Below are 17,096 nucleotides of genomic sequence, written 5' to 3' on the forward strand. Positions count from 1 at the left end.
TATGAATGAGAAAATGGGTATTTCTAGTAATGCTACATACAAATCATGTATAACCTTAGGAATAAGAAATACATATTATGATAACATATTTTCATGAGAATGTACTTGCATGAGCAAAGTGCAAATATAGAGTTTTCTGTACTTAATCTTAGTGATGGATCTTTTATTACCGCTTTCTTAGTAAGGCTGAAGTCTTAGGCATACCATTTGGCTGCTAAACCTGCCACAGCAGACTGTGTTTTTAAGATGGGCAGGTGTTACTGTGTGTGCCCTGTGTGGTGGCAAATGGTGTATGCAAGGGGCTCTGCAAGCATTCCAGAACCATCACTGAGCTGATTCAGTAAATTAAATAAAATCTACTGAAAGCCGGAGACTACAGAGGCTGCAAGAAACAAGAAAACCGACTTCTGGGGGTGGATTTGTGTTCTGTTGACACAATTTGGCTTCCTTTTGTAGCATGAAAGTTCAGTAAGCTTTATGTATCAAGGCGTTCTTTTAAGAGCACATTCCAGGTTGGGTTTCTGCTCAAGAAAGTTTTTTTAAAATTTATTTTTTATTTTTTTTCCTTCTTTCTTTTGTAAGGAAGCATCCTGACAGTAAGTATGGACTTGCTCCAGTAATTGAGGAGACTGTAGGATTTGTTGTAACTGAACATGAAAAAAACTTGAAATACTGGCTATGCAGTTTTATAAAAGCTTTTTTTTTCCATTTTTTTCATCTTATAGTCATTTGACCTTGTATTAGAGCATTGTCTTTGACTTGAGTGCCTGCAAGAAATAATATAATATGAACTAATTGTTTTAAAGTACATATCGTAATAGTTTTATTTTTTTTTTCCAAGGCATTACCTAAAGTTACTAAGTGCTCCCGTCCTGTTTACCTTTTCTTTATTTCAGGCTTGAGCCACAGAGCAGGGTGAAGATTTACAGTTCTGGAGTAGAAGTATGAATGGGATTGAAGTATTTACGTGGAGGACTCTGAACTCCTTCCCTTCCTGAGTCAGGAAGGATAGGTGAGTGAACTATGGGATAATTTGTAATTAACTTGGTCCTTAATTCAGAAGGTCTTTAGTCAAAACAGGAATATACAATTCAGATAAATGTATATAAGAACAAAACAGACTTCAGATACTGCAGACACACCCCTTAATTATAAACAAGTGCTTTCAGAGTTTTCAGAGTTTAGTAATCAGAGGGTTTCCAGAAAGGACGGTGTGAGGTTGCTTCAAATCACTCCTCCCCCAGCGTTCCAAAACTCTCTCTGATACAGAACTTTTTTTGTTGTTGTTGTTGTTTTTTGTATTTGTATTTGGTAGCTTTTCACCCAAAGTCAAAGATGCCTGAGCTGCTAAAATGATTGTAGCCTTTCCCTTAGCAGTTCTGAGTTAAGGCTGCAGCTGGAGAAGAGCGTGAGCTGGAGCTGTGTTAGACCCCTGCATGTCACTTGTTATAACAAATAACGTGAGACAGATGGGTCAATATTGGCCCAAAATCCATCCATACTGCATCTGGACTGCTTGGGAAGTCTCTCAGAGTGGACAAGATGTGGGAGTTGCTTCCAAGGGCTGCAGCCCTGGCTTGGATTTTTCCTGCATCCCTTCCTTGCTCCTTCCCTGCCCACAGAGGGAAAGGGAGAAATTAGGAGCCAAACCCAGTAAGGCGGGGTAGATGGGAGATCACTTCAGGCTCGCTCTTTGGATCTGACTGTAGATGCCTGGGACCATCATTAGAAAAGGGCATGTAATCTTTTTGTGGAAATTAAATCTTTACTTTGGGAGCACTTAACATATAACACCTTCAGGTCCTGACCACTAAATAAGATCTATGCTTCTTAATACAGTCTGTTCAAAGGAAGTAGATCCAATTCCTGTTGTAAAAACATAACAAAGTGGTGGAGCCTTAGCTTTTTGCAGGGGATTCTCACTTGTGGGTCTGTACAGGTGGGTCAGGAGTATGGATGTGATCCTGTGTAGCTACCAGTTACCAGCAGTGCATAAGAGGGTGAGCTTCTGATTGCAGTTATCACTGCACATACAGCTCTTGCACCAACCTGTGACACAACAATAAATAGTTATGAACTAGTGAAAATGAGCTTTTATGCAGGCGGAGTAGCAGAAGTATTTTGGTATTAATTTAAACCGTCTAACAGATTAGGTTCATTTTGCTTATTTAAGCAGCAATGAAAATGGGAGCTGCATCACACAGGGGAGCTTGGGATGGCTTCCTAAATGAGTCTTTCCCTTACGTGCATGGGGGCAGGAAATCCCCCTCTACTTCTAGTCCACTTCAGAGGGCCAGCACTGAGATGTTGCCATGCCACCTACAGCCCTGCAGCCCAGAGCAAATGGTGTAGGAAGAATGGCTCTAACAATGACACTACAGCCTAGAAGGTGCGAGGGAGGAAGTCTTAGGCTTTGCCTGAAGCAAAATCTGCAATAGGTGAAAGTGTACACTGTAGAGGAAGGGGAAGTGTATGGTGAGGCAAAACAGGTTGCAGCAAGGTGCGGGAGTGTCTTAGCACACAGAGTGGGAGAAGGGTAGGCAGCAGAGCAATGTGGGCGTCAGTGGTGTGTGTCAAAGTGTCTGGAGCTCAGTGGGTGGAGGAAGGAAACAAATGGGAGTAGAAACTCGTGAGGCTTCACAGAGAGCAGGATGAAAGGATGCAGTACAGTGAAGAGGATGGGAATATTTCTGTTGAACCATGTTCGCCAGACACGTTTTTCCCCTCCATAGATGTTTCTTGGTGGGCTGTATTTGAGAGTAAGTTTGAAGGAGTCTCCCTTGCAGCTGGTGTGAGAGAAAAGGTGAAGACAAAGTTGGGAGCCAGAAATAAAACATTTCTGAATTGGAGGAAAGAACAAAGGGGTGAGAAATGTGCAGGCAATAATGAGAAAAAAATTTTTTGAAGGGGAGAATTGGAAGGTAATGGGAAAGCAAGGATCTACATCAGGAAAGACACACAGTGGTAAGATTGAATTTCTAGGTTTCTCATTTTTATTTGCCGTTATAATGTGAATGGCAATTCCTATTGGAGGGGAGAAACTTCAACTTGTCTCAGCAAGGAAATGAAAAAGCTCCCTCGATTTGTTTGCATATACAAAGAATGCTTTAATGCAAGTGTGGGAAAGCAGCAGAAACATTTTGATAGTACTTTCTGTACTTTGTATGTTTCAGTGAGAGGGCGTGCCTAGGGTCAGAAAACTCAGTAACCATGAGCCTACAAACCCACACCTGGCTGTCTTGTGTTTTCTAAAAATGTGCTGTTTTTCCAATCTTTTTTATGCTGTCTTGCTAAGAAAAAGTAATGTTCTTAAAATTTGTTTTGAAGTTCGTCATAAGCAAGTCCAGTTTTATGCTGGCCTGCATATTCACCACTGTGGGTAAGATTAAAATGGTCGTAAATGTTTTACAGATCTGGGTTTTGCATGAGTAGCATTTGTCCTGTCATAGACAGGTGAGCATTCACCTGGAGAGATGTGGCTTCTGTCTGAAGCCAGAGCAGGTCTGAGGCTGCCCTAATATCTCAAGTTGGCAAAGGCCTTCAAAACAGCGATAAGCCTGGCAAAATAGAAAGCACTCTGTGCTTGTGGTTGTATTCAGTTTTACTACGTGCCTGCTTTTCCTTGGCTACAGCTGTGCTTCTGAAGTGTGTGTGGTATATTAGTTTTATCAGTGGGAAACTGGAGTTGGTAACCCAAATATGTGCCAGAAGAGAACGTTTTATCCCCATTTGTCCTCATGCAGTCCCTATGTGGTATTATATGGAACTAGAAAGACTTTTATTTTAGCAGCTGCTAAATATGGTGTCAATGTTTGCTTACAGGCAGGGCATTATGTTTTCCTGGGCATTCCATCTTCTTCCACTTCCAACTTTTTTCTGGGTTGGTCTGAGGGCTTTGTGACCTTGTCCTGTTTTCCCAGACACCCATCAGTGCTATTAGGTAGGTGCTGATACAGTGATGCAATTATAGGCGCAGTGGAGGGCAGAGCCTGCTGAGCTGTAGCTATCCTGACCTGCCAGGAATTGTTGCATATCTCCTGCCTGTGCTGCCCCATTGCCATCCCCACCATACAGTGATGCTGGCACTCATGGGGCTGACACCAAAGCCCCACATACGTGGGGGACATATGTCTGCTGCCTTCCACTGCTGGAAGCAAATATTGGAAATCTCCCTGTATGCCTGGGAGTGTTACCATTCCCAGACATGCTAGCTAAAGAGCTTGTACTCCATGTGGATTGCCTGGCCTTGTTCTGTGCCTATTTCTAACCCTGTACATTCATTATTATTTCTTTTTTTTTAAACCTCTCAAAATGTAGGTGAAGCTGGCATTCTGTTGTATCTGCAAAGATGCTGACCTACCATCAAATGGAATAGTATGATGAAGTGATAAATGTTTCAAGCTTCTGGCCTTTTATCTCTTCTCTTTCCTTCTTTTCTTTTCTTTTTTTTTCTTTCTTTTTTCTTTCTTCCTTTTTTTTTTTTTTTTGATGCTTCTAAAACTTAAGTGATTGAAAAGCTTTCCAGATCTGATAACTGAAAAGATTTCAAGTGAAACTTCTGGCTCGTGTCCCAGCATGAGATCATACAAAGTGATATTAGCTGAATTTGTACCAGAGTTTGAAAGGAATATGAAAACATGTTACTGTTAGTCTTTCTCATCTATTTTTCAGCTCTGCTGTGCAAACGTCTTCTCATGGGTTAACTTCTGTATAAGATTTTAAAAACTTTCAAATACATGTGTATATATGTGTCTGTTTATACCTTTTCTCCACTAATAATGTATTTAGTTTATACTCTATTATTATTATTATTATTATTAATAGCAGGACTTTTTTTTCCTTTTTTTTTTTCTTAATAGAACTTTTAAAATGTAGTGTAGCTGAGAAAACTCACTTTTAGAGGAAGGATGCCCTGTTTCTATTCCAAAATTAAGAGAAATTAAAGTAAAAAAATGACGGGTATCTCTTCTTTTGTGTCTGCTTGCTACAATAGGCGTCATTTAAAGCAACGGTCTGGTACATGTGTACATGCCTAATAAGGGTAAAAGTGTGTCAACTTCACGTGTTTTATGGGTTTCCTGTACAAAATTAAAATAAGATAAATAATGCCTTCAGTTAGGCCTTTAGGTTACTGAATCAGACTGAAATTCAAGGTTGCAAAGCCAAGAAATAGGAGGCTGGAAAATTGTACAATTAAAACTACTCGTTCACTCTCTTGGTAAATATTAATTTTGATTGTCTTTAATTAGAGGATTGTGTACTATTTTTTCCCCAGAAGGTCTCTATATCGTTCAGCACACAGCATGGCTAATGCTTAATGAGTGGGTTGGTTGTTGATGTTTTGTTTCTCACCATTTATTGTATGGCCTTATTTACTGTGTGCTTGGCAGATGGTGCACTGAACACAGAACTATTCATTTCCTCATATAGCTTTTTATGGTGTTAACACCGTATAGAGTTACTTTACCCTATATTTTTCAGGAAATCTTAATCAGGTGTGCAAAATTATATATATATATATATATGCATATTTAACCAAACTCTGAGCCTCAGCTGTTAGTTTTAAGGGGGAAGATGTCCATCACGGTTGCCTCAGTGGAAGTCTTTAATAGAGGAACTAGCAGGTTATACTGACTCTGTACCTCACTCTTCTTTCTGTAGCAGAAGATAAGAGTGGTTCAAAGCCCATGCTGTGGCATGTTTTGTCTCCAGAACTGGAAGAATTTGGTGGAGGTATTGTAAACAGCTATAGCTTCCCTGCACCCCACACAGTGTTTGCCTCGTCCTGTTGTTGTTTGCACATAGAAACATAGACTTCTGTTACTGACAATCCTCTCCTGAGGTTGAAAGTAACCATGCAATACATATTTTGTCCAGCAAGCTTAGAGCATTCCCACAGCAACCCACTCTCCAGCATTCAATGCATATTTAATACCTAAGGGAAATGAGCGAAGCTTCAAAACCTACAATAAGCTACAGGAAGAGAACACCCTTCATCTGGTTTCTGTCTTTAGGACTGTAAGCTCTCCAGGCCGGAGACCGTGCCTTCCCATATGTCGATAAAGCATTTCAAGCATTACGTTAGTATAAACACCAGCGGATGAGGTCATAATATATCAAACAACATAATTAAATCAGTGCTTTATTCACTGTCTGTGTCTCATTATGGCTGTCTCCCAGGTCACACTACAGCCTTGAAGATCATGTAAGAACTCAAATGTTATAACAGCCCCTCACAGAAACATTTGCTTTGAAGTCGATGCTATTCAAAACCAATCTGCAGAAAAATGTATTTTTGTAAAATGTGGTCCTATTTTGAAAAAGTCATGTAAACGGGAAACATTTATTATTGATTTTTATCATAAATTGCCATGCCCACAGACATTGATCATGTGTTTGTGATGGGTTTTCATGATTGAATAGAGGTCTGGAAGCACTTGAGTGAATGCTGTATTAGAGTGGACCTTGCTTTTTCAAGGGGAGCATGAGCTTAGAGGGGGGCCTGCCAAGTTACCAGACATTGGGCATTGGGGTGAAACTCTGGGAGTTTTATAATTTACTTGATACTTTAACTTTTGTCTGCTACTTGGAAGTGAGCTCACTTTAAACCAGAAAAGGAACATATAATAAGTAGGATCCTCCCTACACTTTCAGAGTCCTGGTACCCACACTTTAAATCTCAAGTTATATAAGCACCTATGTGTTTTACAGCGATAGATCCATGTGTGGTTTTTTATGAGGAAATAGGCTACCAATTCTGTTTGAGCAGCATGGTGCTTTGAAGTCTGAAATCATAAATGTAGATATGCACGTAAGCCTCGTGCCTCACCAAGTTTGATGCCTTAGGCATGTGTTATTGCTTACCTATGCCATAATTACTGTACACATGTAGCTACAGGAATATGCCCATATGGTTTTCCTACTGTAAACTTTCAGGTGACTTGCTAATCTAGGCTAGTGCTCAGAAGCAAGGACTGGTCCCGGTTCTTAATAATTACAAAGCTGGCATATGGACTTCAACATCAAGCCTCTCCCAGATCCACTTTAAATTGGGTTACATTCATATTCTATCTTGGTTTTTGAATAGCAGCCTGACAACGTGCAGAGTTGCGATGTTGTTGTTTGACATGCTCTCTCCCCATCTTGCTGGCAAGGGAAAAAGAGGCAAAGATATGTAGAGTTTATATTCTCTTTGCTTTGCCATAAACTAAGGAGACTTTTTTCTTCTGGGGCTTTCCTGAATTAATTCATATTAACTGATGAATTTACTGGCATAACACGTTCTTCCTCCCTAATATTTATCTATTAGTCTCTAGCATCTTTCTTCAGTACCAGTAGTGAAAGCACTGAAGGGTGAGTTGATGACATTTGTTACAGGCTGCTATTTGCTAAATCTGGTATTGAAAGCAGGAAAGTGAAGAGAGAGCAGAGGCAACTCCTTAGTGTTCCTCAGGATGAGTGGTCTGTATTACTTAAACATCAAGGCAGAGTTCTGCGGCTTACCCGAATGGTCTTGTTGGAGGTCTGGGGCAGCCGTCAGCCAGGGCTGCCTCTGGGAGCAGTCTGCTCTCTAAACCATGAGGAGAGGCTTGGTGGGTCCTGCTGGAGGTTGGAATTGGTGGGTCCTGCTAGGTAGCTCCCCTGCTGGGAAGAGCAGCCCTCCTGGAAGGGCAGGAAGGCTGTGGGAGGGCAGGGAAAGCTACTTGCCCCAGGGCTAGAGCAGGAAATCACCTGGCTGCTGCCCAGCTATTGAAACAGCAGCAAAGAGAGATGTCTGTTACCCTGCCTGCAGATTGGTGCCTCTGTGTGGCTCTGGGTGCTTCAGAGGAGTTGCTTAGCTTATGCTGAGGTCTGTTCTCAAGAGCCCTGCCGTGCCCAGCTTTTTCTACTTTTCTTTGATAACAGCACCTGGCCAGGGGTGGATAAAAAGATTTTTGAGAGAACAAAAGTATAAAATACTCAACACTAAAATTTCCATCATCTTCAAAAAATGCCTTTCATTTTATTATATTGTGTTAGTGGCTTGAATGTTGACTGGTTAGTCATTTGGTAAGCCTCTGAATAAAAAGAATAGACACTTTTGTTGGTTTTGCACCCTTTCTATGTCCCTGTTCACTTTTCATTATTTCACTGTGCTTCTTTTTTAAAAAATACCCAGACAGAGTAAAACAAATGTGGTAAACTCTAATTTAGAGGTGTTAGCGAGGGCTGGCTCATACTGATAAAAGGGTCAGCCAGGCTTTGCCAGTTCTTTATTATAATCCACTACCCACTGTGGTTTAGCCTCTCTGAATATTACTCTCCTGTTATACTTGCTATCATCTCTGTGCAGATTATAGCTTAATACTTGCAAATGACCTAAATATAAGGAACAGCAAGCCAGAAAAACTCTAAAAGCATACCCTATGAGAAGACGAGGGCAATACTGGCAAATTTGTTTTTCTTAGGACTAGTGTGAACAAGCGGTGGATGTAAAGAAAAAAAATGCTTTTTTTTTTTTCCCTCTTGTTGCAGTGGCACAATTCTCATTTCTGTTTGCAGTCATATAGGCAAGCTAATTCTCATTTCTGTTTGCAGTCACCTAGGCGAGTTTAGGTGTGTTAAGTGGAAGGGCCTATTTGTCCATGCACAGCTCGCTGTGCCACAGATACAAAGCAACACACAACTTTCAAGTGGGAGCCATCTCAGAGCACAGGCAGAGCAAGCTGAGGTCTGCCTGTACCTGCCTGTGTGCAGAGATCTTGAGAAGAAACCAGAGGCACCCATTTTCTCTTTATTACTGCATTGCACCAGAGGCAAATAGTCTAATTAAAATTTGTAGTTAGCATTGGTTTGATATCCCTGCTGTAAATTTCAGTCATGTTAAGACTTCCTCGTGGTGGTGGAGAGGTGCGGAACAGAGTCACGGAGAAGCCAAACAGCACAAACATGGGTGCTTGCATAACCCACTGCGGCAGCCCAACCTCCGTCTTCCATAAGGGTTGTTAAGAAATTACCTGCGACTCTTGGTACAAGGAAAATTACTGAACAGCTTAAAAGATAATGTGACTAATGCTGTGTAGAGGAGGAGAAAAGGTCTGTCTTTCTGTCTGGTTTTGCAAGAGGTACGAGTCACATCCTGCTCTCTGCCACACTGGGAGGGAAAGGTGCTTGACCAGGCTCACCGCAGCCTTGCTGCTGTTGCCCGTTCCCCAGTGTGCTGTTTCCCATAGGTCTGAGCTAGTGGAAAAAGCTGGAAACGCATATAACATGGATGGTAAGGTGAAGAAATAAATGTTTTAATGAAGGCTCTAAAGGATGGTGTTGTATAGATGGTGTTGTCTTATGGTTAGAAAAACAGAAACCTGGAAGACTAATAGTTTTCTGAATGGGTCCGTTTTTCCTTCTCAGTCGCTTGGTTGTTCATTTGCTTTGGCTATTCTGGTGGCTACTAAAGTGCTGTGCCAGTGTACTGTCTTCTGTTTGCTTTTAGAAGCTGGAAGGCTGAAAAGTTCTTCCCTCCAAGTATTTGTTTGCTATCCTGTACTGGGTTGTTTCCACCACCGCAGTTAGGCCAAGGAAGAACACTACGTTCATCCCCTTTCAGGGACCAGAGGAATTGATTGCATAGCAGATACGGTCTGGTGTGTGTCTACCTTTTCCCACATATAAAACTGTTTTTCTCATGGGAAGGCTGGTGTGTAAGATGAGGGTCTGGATGTGGTCTCGCTGTTGGACATGACATTGCAGCCCGTGTGTGGGAAGGAGGAGCAGGGTGGCACTACATTCAGAGTCTGGCACCCACATCAAGCTTCCCCTCACACTATATTTGACCTGAAATGAGTAGCTGATATGATATCACCATGAGTGTTGCCAGACTTTTCTTCTCTAAGTATTAATTTTTAGGAAAAAATAATAAATATTTTCTTTTTAAACGGAAAGAGAAAACCCAAGAGGATCTTGGCTGGCTCTGCGTGCTCTATAGGTATGTCTGATTGTTTTTGATGAGTGAGGCATTGTCCTCCTGTTTACCTCTCTCAAAGGAAGTGTCTGTTGACACAGTCTGTGTTTCAATCATCTTTATTATACAACGCTCTGGGAAGCCTTCAGGGCAAGCCAAGCTGGCCCTAAAAGCAGCTCTTTAGTCACAAAGTGAGACGGCCCCAGTCAGACGCCCACGGCTCACATTGCTTTATTCACCGAGATCTCTGCACCAGTAATATTGGACCTCGTGGCAGCTCCCACTGCCTTCTTTTGGAGCGGTGCAAGAGGCTGTGGCTCTCCTGGCGGCTGCCCTGCCACTGTGTGGTACCCGGCAGGGGCTGGGATTTTGGGGCATCTGCAGTGTGGGTGCTGTGTGGTGCAGACGGGCACGGAGGGGTTGTGGAGGTTATTGTTCTCCCTTGCCTTTGGCCCAGTTTTCCCCTCCCTCTCCTCCAATCCACGTGTTTTCTGCACGCCCTCAGACTGAAGGAGTTTACAAGTCAGGGCTGAACTGTTGGAGGCGAGCAAACACCGGATGATTTGCGTGATGTGACAGGATAATGAATTATTCTGTGCTCTTGTAAATCTGAATACACGGAGCTAGCTGTGGTTTGCACCAATGTGATGTTTGCCTTTAATACTTAACAATAAGTTGTAGATAAATGCCTTTCTGGGCGTATTATTTCTGAGCAAGTAAAAATCCCACTATCAGCAGAGCATCCTGCTCTTTTGTTCTCCTGGGCCCCAGGAGTGCTGTAAGCCTGACCAGTCTTGGTGCCTCCTCGAGGCATCTTTTCCAGATCTGTGTGGCTGCCTGACAGCTCTGAGTGGCTGTGCTCCCACACCTTTCAATGCAGGAATGGCTTTACAATGTCTTGAGAGAGAGAGACGGTAAGAAACCTGCCTCCCTCAAGACATCTGTAGTCCCAACACAATGCTTAGCTTTCGCGTCAGCTGCTTGCGCTGCAAGATAGCTGCATTCTCAGTTAAAAACCCAGGAAGACTAGAAGTGTAGAAATAAGGTATGAGTGACCCAGTTGTCAAGTGTAAGGTACTTCTTGTAGGGCACAGGGAGCTGCCTAACAGCTAATTATTTTAATTGATGTTTGAATACTTTACAGGGTCATGCATTAATGATGAAAGAAGCTTATGCCTTCGTACAGCCAAGGATTTTAAGGGCCAAATTCACTGTGAATATAAAGAGTGGTCCAAATTATATGTTGGAGCTCAATTGTTCCCCTGCAGGCTATAAATAACTCCTATTTTATGTCACTGGGGGTTATTTGTCTCCTGTGGGAGAGACTATAGTCTGTGGTATAACTGACCAGAAAATGGTTGTTAGTGATAAAGCAGTGTAATTTGCATTGATTTATTATTCATTGGCTGTACAGAATGAATGCAGTTTACCCAGCGAGAGGAATTGTCACCAAATTCTTTTGTCACTTAAACAAATGTCCCTGCTGAGTTTAACTGAGATATGCTATTGTAATAGAGTGGAGTTTATCACACACCTTCCAGCTTGTAACTCTATGAAATCTGAATCCAACTTCAGTAAGAGTTGACTGCAAGCTGAATTTTGCTCTGTCCAAATAAGGATTGATGATAAGAAGTGTATGTACACAATGAAAAACAAAATGCATTTCCTTGAATTTGTCCAAATTTCCTGCCATCCGATTACATGTACATCCTGCTTTAGAAGCTCTAGTGCTTAAGTCTAGCATCATGTGTCTAAAATAAGAGATCTTCCTTGGCTACAGGGAAGATGGGTTTGCGTTTGGTGTGGAAAAACTAGGTTAAAGATCATCCTTGTAAGGTGTTCTTCTGAAAGGGTTAATTTTAGTCCTTACAGACATTATGAGAAGTGTTAGGATTGACATAGACACAATATTATCAGAGTGTATTTTGGTATTGGTGTTCCTCTGAAAACTGCAGCTCTTGGAAGAAAATGACTTGGTAAAGATTGCTTGTGGGGTTGCCCTCTCCCTCTTGCTCCTCACTTTCTTTTAAGTCAACCTTCTATTTCCAGTGGGTTTGGAAGAAAACATGGAAATGTGAATCAAATGGTATTTCAAAAAATTAGAAAGCATAACAAAAAGGTTATACTCTGCAATAATACTCTACTAAGTGTTTTTAAGTCAGTCCTGGGGGAGGGGGGGGGGGGATTGTTTTATACTCAATTCATTATTTTTAAGACTGAGTGTCTGGCAGTGCTAAAGCTTGATTACTGCTACAGGTGTTGAACTGTCCCTTTCGGAGCTATTGGTGGCACTGATTTCATGCCCAGAGCATGCAGAATTGGTGCTGTATGGTCTTCAGCACTGGTTGCTGAGAGCACAGACCTGGCCGCTTGTCAGTGCAGCTGCACCGACAGCTCAGCAGGTCACCTTCTGCCCTGGTCCTTCAGATGCAGACTTGCCAGCCCAGGAGGTGCTGGTGCAGGTCTCAGACTGGGGCAGGCTGGCTTCCCCAGCATGTGAGGGGACTGCCACCAACCATTTGGCCATCTGCACAGGCCCTCCAAAAGGAGCATGCATGTCCTATCCATTTAAAGCAGAACTGTTTTGTAGCATATTCCTTCAGATTTTTTGTTAAAGGTTAGCAAAATTGTTTAGACAGCTCTGGTGGCTGCACATCAATCTGCTGTAACCAGCTGATTAATGTGACTGATTTCTGCAGCCAATTTCTCTAATCACTTCTTATTTATGAACTGGAGTGGTTTTGTTTAAAGCAGCTATGCTGAGTATTCACCCATCTTAAAATTTTATTCCTTGAGTGAAGTAAGTTTAGGAAACACAAATCTAATGAACCTGTGTGACACCCAGTGCCCCACAAAAGAAGAGGTCATATGCAAATTCTCTGGTAGTGTTAATCCCCCTTGCCATCTTTTACAGCCAAAGTAAGAGAATAATTTTTTCTTCAAGCAAATAAAAAGGAAATCATAGCAAGTGTAGGCAAATACTCCAAAATCTGCAAGGAAGTGTGCTGGAAACCAAGAGACTATGGATTTCTATTATCCAAGATACTGAATGACAGCAGGTAATTTGAAATAATCTACAGCATTTTTTTTTAAAGTTACTTAGACCTCTTAGTCTTACTCTACTTGAAAATACAGGGCGATCCTACGTTAGAAAAAGAGTAAAATTATATAGTCCTTTTTCAAGCTGAGTTAGGCACTGTGCTGTTGTCTCTGCTGCAATGCTTTCTGCTTCTTTAGAGTGCAAGTGCTGAATCCTTCTCTGTTTTTATTCTGTTGGTGAACATCATACTAACTGCTAGTACACAATCTGTTGCCAGTGGTTAAATATAAGAAATATTTAGCAGTTCGGTACTAGCCACTTTCAACATGCTGTGAAGGATTTTCCTCACTACAGGAAACTCAGTTTGACAAATGTGCCCAGGTATTGGGATGAAGGAGTAAAAGCAAAGTCTATACATTTCATAGTCCAGTCAGTAAGCTCTGTTGTATTGTTGCATGGCAGAAAGTGAGTCTCCAAGAAGGTTTTAAATGGTCAGTTGGTCTGTTATATAGGATGTCAGGGGATGTTATGTCATACAAAGCAGGTTTAACTGGAAAAAAAAAATCATCTAAATCGTTACTTGAAGGTTCAATGCAGTCATTAAGGGCCACCGATAATCTGTTAGTCATCTACAGCAGTTACCATGCCTACTATTTTAATTTGTAAAACAGGCATATTCTCCCTGCACTTTTGTGACAGACACTTTTTTGGTTTCTTTCTGTTACCATACGTATCTTTTGCAGGATATTCTTCTATTCTGCAAGTTTCCCTTTATTCTTTGTACCTTACCACTAGGTAAGGTACACTCATTACACTTACCACTCATTTTATGAGGTCACAGTCAAACTTTCTATTTTGATGGCTCAGATATGTTTGTACTTGAATCCCTTGTTAGAGAAAAGTCTCTGATGTTTCCAGATAGTGGTCTCACCATTTTTCTACACTTACTGGACAGAATTCCAGTCTGTGACGTACCACCTTCAGTTTGGCTTTTCTTTTAGTTTCTCTCACAAAAGGTATCTGATGTTTTCAGATTCTTGTAGACTTCTGAAGAAACGACATTTCTTGTTTGTGTGCACCACTAAAACTCTTGCTCAGTCTTTCATCACTTTATGCCTCTCTGTCTGCCAAGTTACTTTTTTCAGGCTTTGATATGTGCTCTTTGTCCTGTTAATGTCGCTTTAGATTGCTCCTACAAAAGATACTCCAAACATCACCATTAAATTTACCCTTTTTCTGCTAGAATTCCCTTTACTTTTTATTGCCTTAAACAAAAATCAACTTTACTTTAAAATGACTGAATAGTCTACCTCTGTTCTACCTGTAGTTCATACAGTTTTTGGAGGCTGACTCAGCTCTTCATAAGCCCCTAGCACCCACCTCCTTCACTTGCTTGCTACGTTTTTAGGATTCTTTGATTTCTAAGCAGCATATCTGTGTTTTCTGTGGTTTTGCTCTTTCTTTGGAAAAATAAATAAATAAATAAACAACCAAACAGGAAAAAAAAACATCAGGATATGAAGATCTCTTCCCAGTTCCATATTTGCCATGATTTCTGCAGGAAGTTTGGAGTCTGGAGATCAGAATTCATCCTGTTCCTAAAAAAGGCATGTAGGTTCCTCCCATAACAGGTGGAAGAAAAGCTTGGGCTATGTTTGTACTGGGATCCATTCAAGAAAAGAGACTATTTCTTAAGGGATGGTCTACATCACTCTGTGGGTTAGTAGTGGGTTAGTAGTCTTTGATACTGAGTCTGTTACAGCAGCTAAATATGTTAAGAAATGATAGGAAAAGATCTGAAGATGCTCATACAATATTCATGCCCTCTCCTGAGTGTGCAGGAAATAGAAAAGGCAGAAGATACAATAAAGGATTAATGGAAAAACAGCAAGGAAAAAAGAAAGTGATAGAAGTGATAGGGATGTTAATCAGATCAACAGGACAGTTAATAAAAGGTTTGTGCCTAGCCCAACAAGGCAGTTGTGGTCAGTTAGAAAAAAGGAAAGGGTTTGGCTTAAATACCAGGTTAATAGGATGGAGGAATCCAGAATACCTGTGAAAACAAATATTGTAGAGGACAACAGACACATAGCAAAACAATAGTCTTGCTGGAAAAGTAGTACTGAATGAGTTGCTGTGTTCAGGAAGAACAGAAATAGAAGGTAGTAGGCTGTATGTGTGAACAACATGAAAGATCATTAAAAAAAAAGAAAAGAACACAAAAACACTCCAACAAGAAAGGACATCCTGAATAGAATATCTGGTTTGGTTTTAGCAACTAATGATGAGGTCATAGAAGAGCTAGTCATGAGAAATAGCTTCAGACCAAATGATCAGGAGTTGATTAAATTAGAATGAAGGGAAGATTAAAAGGATGTCCTTAATTAAAAGTTGTCTTTGAAAGATAGCGAACTAGAGTCTGTCAAACTGCAGGCAAGGCATGTGGGCTGCACTGGAGAGTCCAGGGACTTGAACAGTGCAAAAATTTGGAGTTTTTGCAAGTACCCAAACAGTCTGTATTTTTTTGTCCCAAAGAAGTGTAAGAAGTTATCAGGAAAGTGTGAAAATTAGACTTGCCAGCATTCAGGCTAAATGAAAAATTGCAAGTAATGTTTAGACACACAGGAAAAGGACACACATCAACCACGTAAATAAATGCCAAACAGCAAGAGGGCTACTGTGTAATCGTGCTGCTTGTTCAGGGATCAAGCATAATTTAGATGTGGCCTCAGTGTAAAAAATACCACCCCCACAGACAAACCAGCCCCCCCAAAAACAAACCCTCATGATGTCTAACAGGACAAAAATCTGAATGTGGCAGAAGAAAAGCTTGTCTTAGTGTTCCTGAATTGTGTAGAAATAGGTAACCAGCCTTTATAACTGCTCTCTTGAAAACGGAAGGTATGACAGGAAGCATTTTTCACAAATCCTTCAACACCTGTTGTCTGCCTACCTCTAGGCTGTATGATTTACACTTGATTGTGTCAGTTATCTACAACTATCAGCTATCTGTAGTTCTGTGTTGTCACACTGCTTGGTATTGTGCATTCTTGAAGATTGCTATGTCAATTTGGGAAGGGTCAAAGTACATAAAACTTGGAGAAAAGTTAAGAAGGGGTTGTAAAAAGAACTTTATTTGTGGTGCCATATTAGGAGATTATTTGCAGGGTTCAGTTAGGTGTTTTCTGATTGAGCAGAGAAGGGAAGATTAATTCAGCAGTTGTACATTTTATGACCTGATATAAGGCAGTGGTATTTTTGGGACACTCAAGGGGAGAATGTTGTCAGACTGGTTATGATAGAGCACTGAGTGAGAGATTTAAGCTGCTGAGATTAGAAGAAAGGGGTTGAAAGGGAGCAGATGGATGTCGTACTCAGGAGAGAAGGAAATATCACAAGTGATCTTGAATCTTCTGTTGTGTAAGCATTGAAATCCCAATGTTGGCATCAGTGGTAAGGAGAGGAGGAAGTTTTGTAGGGAAGGTGTTTGGTATGAGAACAAGATAATTTATGTTGGTGACAAAGTGTAAAACTTGAAAATCTGGGAAAAAAATGAGATGTGTAAGAGTGCAAAGGAAATGTCTTAGAAGAAGAAGAGTTGTCTGACGATGTGATCTCATGAATTGTTTGATCTGATACAAGGCCGCTGGCCAGAGTAGATGTACCTCACTGAGAAGAAGCATGCCAGGGGCAGAGCCTGCCAGGTTCAGAAGTGCCCATTGATACCGTGGGGCAAGCAGAGCAAAGAACAGTCACTGACAAGAAAAATAAAGACCAATTTGAAAGCTCATTGAGGATGGGACTTCAGAGCAGGGATGATCAGCAATATCAGAAGAACCAGAAGGGCCATCCTGGAGGAAGATTGAGGGATCTCCTTGGTATTTGCTGAGGAAGAAATCATTAATGACCCTAGGGAGGACAGGTTCACCCAAGGGGAAACGGCAGATGTGATCCTGGGCAGAGTTGGAAGAGAGGAAGTGAGTGCATTAGCTTCAGGCTATGCTTGCAATGAGCTTATAGATATGGAAAGGAGGAAAATAGAGCAATTGTTGAAAAAGGTAGGGATGTGATCTTGCATACAGCAGAAAAGGGGACAGGGTGAGAAGACAGGGGTAA

At 41.2% G+C, this 17,096-nt stretch overlaps 1 protein-coding gene across 21 annotated transcripts in view; it reads left to right on the forward strand.

Moving 5' to 3' along the window:
* LOC308188779 (uncharacterized protein) overlaps window positions 1-17,096 on the forward strand; it is a 293,230-nt gene that overhangs the window by 136,373 nt on the left and 139,761 nt on the right. For 20 of the 21 annotated variants that reach the window (XR_013945738.1, XR_013945739.1, XR_013945740.1 and 17 more), the window contains one exon: window positions 897-1,012. The exons of the other annotated variant lie outside the window; for it this stretch is intronic. The gene's annotated coding sequence lies outside the window, so the exon portion shown is untranslated. The remainder of the gene's footprint in view (window positions 1-896; window positions 1,013-17,096) is intronic. 21 annotated transcript variants of the gene reach the window in all.

The sequence above is a fragment of the Anser brachyrhynchus genome (assembly GCF_964034855.1).
Source record: "Anser brachyrhynchus genome assembly, chromosome: 2".
Classification (NCBI taxonomy): Eukaryota; Metazoa; Chordata; class Aves; order Anseriformes; family Anatidae; genus Anser; species Anser brachyrhynchus.